General features: G+C 45.1%; 1 non-coding gene across 1 annotated transcript; it reads right to left on the reverse strand.

Moving 5' to 3' along the window:
• Positions 1-4980: 4980 nt before the first annotated feature.
• Positions 4981-5053, reverse strand: TRNAK-CUU. The gene has a single exon. It is a non-coding gene; the product is annotated as a tRNA-Lys (tRNA).
• Between the last annotated feature and the right edge of the window lie 976 nt (positions 5054-6029).

Below are 6029 nucleotides of genomic sequence, written 5' to 3' on the forward strand. Positions count from 1 at the left end.
CCCAGATGTCAGGTGGCCCCCTTATGGGAAGCAATTAAATCTATAATTACAAGGATATACCTCCAACAAAAAAGCAAATACACCAAAAAGCTTTTTGAGCATAGTAAGGGAGAGTAGAGGTATAGCCAAAAGAAGAAAGGGGGCTGGAGGGAGGGTAACCAGGACTGCAACAGTGAATACACTCGAACATCTACATGTATGGTAAGTGTACCAATTTGTACTATGTTCTTCATGTTTCACTGTAGCAGTCATTACATTTGGATAGATTCCCAAAGCTAAGGTTGGGAGGAGGAATTTAAATAGAATTAGGACAAGCTATAAGGCCCTGCAAGACTGCAGTGGCAAAGCCAGCTCTGGATTTAGAGAAAATTGGCTAATGATAATGCTTGGTGAAAGTATGTACAGAACTCCAGGTAGCAGCTTCTAGGATGTCCCTGGTAGGGACGCCCCTGAGAAAGGCTCTGGAGGTAGATGCAGCCCTGGTTGAATGGGGTCTGATGCCCTGTGGGATAGGTTTTCCATGGTGCTTATAGCAGAAATGAATGCAGTGGCCTATCCATTTTGAAATGGTTTGCTTTGAAATAGCTTTCCCCTCTGTCCCTCCAGCAAATGCCACCAGCAGTTATTCAGATTTCCTTTGAGGTTTAGTCCTATCCAAGTAAAATCCAAGTTGTCTGTGCACATCTAAGGAGTGCAGTATCCATTCCCCTTTGTTCTGGTGGTTAGGAAAGAAGGTAGGTAAATGAATGGACTGAATAAGAGCCACACTGGATACCACCTTGGGCATGAAAGAGGGATTGGTTCTGAGGGATACCCTGTCTGCATGAAAGATGATGAAAGGCTCCACTGCCATAAGGGCCTGTAATTCAGATACCCTTCTTTCAGAAGTGATTGCTAAAAGGAAAGCTGTTTTCCTGGAAAGGAATCACTGTGCAGGTATCACATGCACCACATGGGTCATACAGAGATCGTAAGGGCAAAGGTTTGAGGAGGTGTCAGACATTGGACAGCATGCTTCAGTATGCCCATGGGGGTTGTAGTGAGTGTGGATGTAGCCATATGCACCATACAACACACACACACAAACACACTGGGTGCCAGTACTGACATGCATAATTGCATGTCTGCACAGGTGTGTGGTAGTCAACTGTGCCAGCAGGCTATACAAGGATAGGTGATGGGTATACCTTGGCATCAGGCCACATAACAATGGTTTGCATTGTGGCTCAGGGCTGTAGTTTTTGCATTTTCCCACACAGATGGGTATTGTATCCCCCATCCAGTCACCTGGGTGATTATTGTGTGTGGCCAATGCTGTGCATCACCTGCCATGTATGTGTTCCTTAGTCCATGACATGGATGGTGTCTAGGATGTGCACACCTCCCACATGCCAAGCATGGCACACTGCACAAGAGGGGGTGCCAGTGTTGGTGAGGCCAGACTGGTGCAATTAAAATCATTCTTGGCTTGTCCTGTTTGATCTTTAGTAGTACTTTGGAGAGCAAAGGCAGAGGAGGAAAGGCATAAACAGATAGGTTTTTCCAGCTGAAGGATAGAGCATCCACTTTCCAAGCTAGCTTGTGGGGAATCCTTTTGCAACATTTGTCCAATTTATGGTTCTGGGGGGAGGCAAACAGGTCTATGTCTGGGCTCCCCCACCTGCTTGTCAACATGTTGAAAATCCTTGGTTCCAGTTTCTACTCATGTGGGTCCATGATGTTTCTGCTTAGTCAGTCTGCCAGTGTATTTAGTTTTCCTGACAGGAACTGAGCTTGTAGATTCACTTGGCAGCTCAAGGCTGTGTTCCACAATGCCAATGTTAGTCTGCAGAGGGGATAAGAATGTGTACCCCCCTGATTGTTTATGTACCACATGACAGTGGTGTTGTCCATCTTTACCATTAGTTGTCCTGGAAGAATGTGGTCCTTGAAGGCTGTCAGAGCATTCTGTACAGCTAACATTTCCTTTTGATTTATGTGCAGGTGCATTTGACTTGGGTTCCATTTGCCCTGAATGCACTTCCCTGCCAGGTGAGCCCCCCATGCATAGTCTGATGCATCTGTTGTTAAGGTATGGGTGGCAGGGGGTAGTGTGAATGGTAGTCCCCTGTTTAGGTGGCAGGCCTCTGCCCACCAGAGGAACTCTAGGCATAGGCAAGGTATGATAGGAATCATTGCTTCTCGATGCTGTGAATGTTGACACCATAGGCTTTTGAGATACCATTGAAGTTTCCTCATATGCAGCCTTGCATATGGAATTAGAAGAATGCAGGAGGCCATGAACCCCAAGGCTTGCAGTATTTGCCTTGCAGATAGCTAGGTTTTTGTGGCCACTTGTTTGAAGTAGGTTGTCAAATTAATCTGTTTCTCTGGTGTAAGGAAAGCCATCTGGGAATTTGTATTCAAACTTGCTCCCAGGAATATAATTTATTGACAGGGTACCAGGTATGATTTCTTTTCATTTATGGTGCACCCCAGACAAGTCAGCACCCTTTGAACAAAGGCTAGATGATTCAAACGTATGTCCTGGCTTTCTGCCTGTATTAGACTATCATCCAGGTATGGGTATATTTGAATATTTCTTTGCCTGCAAAATGTAATGACTGGAGCTATGCACTTTGTGAATACCCTGGGCACAGTAGATAAGCCAAAGGGCAGTGCAGAGAACTGATAGTGCATGTAGCCTACTTTGAAGTGTAGGAATCTTCTGAAAGACTCCTTGATAGGGATGTGCAGGTATGCTTCTTTTAACTCTAGTGTTGCCAACCATGCATCTTTGCCTAGCATAGGAAGCAGCTGGTGAAGAGTCAGCATTTTGAATTTTGGAATCACCAGAAAGGTGTTTAGAGTAGAAAGGTCCAGGATAGGATGCCATGTATTGCCTTCTCTGGGTACCAGGAAAAGTCTCAAATAGAAACATTGTCCCTTTTCTCTTCTGGTACCAACTGAATAGCCCCCATGCTTAAGAGAGAGTGAATTTGATTATGGGCCTCTGCCCACTGGTTTGGGGGTAGATATGGCCACCCACTTGGTGTTGGTAATGTGTGGAAGTGAAATCTGTATCCTTGGTACACTATATTTAAAACCCATTTATCCTGAGTAATGAGTTCCAGTTTTTGGCCTGCAGACCAATCTTTCCGCCTAAAGGGGCATTCAGTTGGGAAGTGCTTGGGAGTTTTAAAAGCAAGTCATTGAGACAGTTTTCCATAGGGAGAGTCTTACTACTCCCAGATTTGGGTGCGGAAATCCCCCATTGCTTAGTCTTGTGTGCCCCCTGGGACTGAAATCTGGAGTTTCTGCTGTGTCTGGTTTTGGCTTGAGAAGACCTGGAAGGGGCTGGAAAGGACCAATTCTTAGAGGGCCAATGCCTACTAAATCTAGGAGGCTGAACTTGCAAGAAATCTTTAATAGTTTGCATAGATTTAGCTTTATATTCCATCTTTTTAAGAACTTCCTCAGCTTTGTTGCCAAATAGGCATTCCTGATTTAAGGGAGCATCCAACAGTTTAGCTTTAAAATGATCAGGCAAAGATTGCTCCTTAAGCCCAGCATGCCCCCTGAGCACAGACCCGGTAACAGCAGCCCTGGAAGAGGCCTCTAACGAATCAAATCCACATTGCAAAGTATTTTTACCAACCTGTTCAGCAGAATGCATTAAATCCTGTAATTCTTTATTTTCAGCACAGTCAGGAATCAACATCATTTTTTGTTTAAGCAACCCAATAACATGTTGTTGATACTTTAACATATGAAACTGACAGTTTAAAGCCCTAATAGCCAAGGTTGCAGAAGTGTAAACCTTCTTACCCCATCTATCCAGCACCCTGGAGTCTCTATCAGAAGGGGTAGGATTTTTAGCAGTAGAAGCCTTAATGCCTTGGGGTCCTTGTGAAATAGTCTCTGGATCCACAATAGGATTTTTAAAAAGAAACCTGTGTGAATCAGGAACCCTGTAATATCTGTCAGGTTTTCTGGGAGCAGGAGGCAAAGAATCAGGGGCCAAACTAGATTCCGAAAAGGCATCATCAGCAATGTCTAGTACAGGAGGTATAACTAAAGGCCTATGCTGAGGCAGGAGTAAGAAATCCCTAAGCCTCTTGTTTGAAAAAATCCTGGCTTTCCCAGTGGAAATGCTCCCTTAGAGTATGTAAGGTTTCACCAAAAGAAAAATCCTCTGGATGGGAACCAGAGGACATAGAGTCCTCTGCATCAGAATCGTCATAAGTAGATAATGGCAAATCCAGATCATCAGAAGAATCAGAAAAATCAAAATCCTGGTCAGAAGATTCATAAACTTCAGTCCTAGGTCTCTTAGAAGGGGGAGGTCGGCTTCCCCTGATTAAAGTTATAAGATCTTCAGCCATTCTTATCATTTGTTTTTTAGGCATAGAAGCCTGAGCATGCAGCCTGGGCATCAGTTTCTTAGGCATGGTTCGAGATTTAGGCCTAAATGATGAAGGAGGCGTCGGTTTAATATGCAAGTCCATAGGCCTGAATAGACCCTCAGAAGCCGGTGCCTGCACAGCGGCTCCGGACCCATCCAAGGTAGAGACATTCACAGGTTCCACAGTTGAAGCATCTCGCGGCATACCAGACTCTGAATGGGTCTCAGTAGAGGCCTGCGAATCAGAAGCAGCAGGTATCAGGGGCTGCGAAAGCGCCTCACTGAGTACCGGTGAACTGGCGACTGGCTTAGGAGAAGCGTTGTTGGCAGCTTTGGACCTAGGTGGCCTGTCTCTATCTTTATCTTTGCATTTTTTGGAATCCCGATAGTTGGATGGCGAACCAACAACATTTCTGGATAATTAAACCGAGAACCAAAATATTTAGAGGCGAAAATATACCAACGAAGGATAGTGCGCTGATTAAATAAAGCACAAAACTGACAGCAAGGTACATCATAGTCAGGGCCCAGTCAAGGAATACAGTATGAATGAAAGGTGAGGTATTTGCTTTCCACAAGTAATGAGAAAATACTGCCACCCAACATGGGGTTTGAACCCATGACCCTGAGATTAAGAGTCTCATGCTTTACCGACTGAGGTAGGCGAGCTATCCAGCAAATTATTAACTTTTACTGACATTGGTAAGGAGCAAGAAAAAGTTTTCCCAATGGGGTACTTAGCTTCAGTTAAAGACTTCAGTTCTGAAACTTGAAAACAAAAATTTCAGGAGTCGGACGACCGGCACTTGCGAACTGCTTCTGCTTTGGGCACCACACAGCAAGAAAGACTGATGTAATGACGTCGGCTGCATGTTTTATACCCCTGATGACCTGACATCATGGAAGAAAGGACAGCATCTGACGCAGGACCAAAGACTTTGTTAATCAGGCCGACTGAGGGCTACTGCAAGCAGATAACCCAAATGTAATGACTGCAACAGTGAAACACGAAGAACATCTGGTAATGGGCAGCAGGTTCACCCTGCACCTACATTGATAGCATGCTAACAGCATTCCCTGGTGTCAGTGGCATCTGTCCATACAGGGCATGTTGTCAGGCATGGTATGTCCGTTGTGGGTCACATGTGAAGGCACCACAGGTGGTGCAGGTGTCCACTGGGGAACATGGGAAAGGTGCACTTTCTGCATGTACGTGCATATTGGGCAGATAAGCAGGGTGACATGCCCTCTGTAGCCCACTGCTGTCACTCCATAGTCACTATCGGTGGCTAATATGCAGTGTACTACCCACATACTGGCTGTTGCCTAGGTATTTGTGTGCACGAGACATGGGTAGAGAGTGTAATCAGGGTAATACTGGGGTTGCTAACTATGATTGCCTGGCCTTGATGTCACATGTATGGGTATGGCTTTGCACCCCAGCCTCTCAGCTATTTTACATCTGTTATCCCAGTATGGTTGACATTGTGATATAGTAGGGCCACCATATAAGAAATATGCAAAACCCACTTCACATTGGCCATGGGTGTCACACACTGATGACCACCTCTACACAGGATACGAGTTACAAACACACACACATCTGTCATATCTTAGAGTAGAACCCCTACCTAACTAGTGTATT

This window comes from Protopterus annectens, chromosome 1.part1, assembly GCF_019279795.1.
Source record: "Protopterus annectens isolate FY-2018-M chromosome 1.part1, PAN1.0, whole genome shotgun sequence".
NCBI classification, from domain to species: domain Eukaryota; kingdom Metazoa; phylum Chordata; order Ceratodontiformes; family Protopteridae; genus Protopterus; species Protopterus annectens.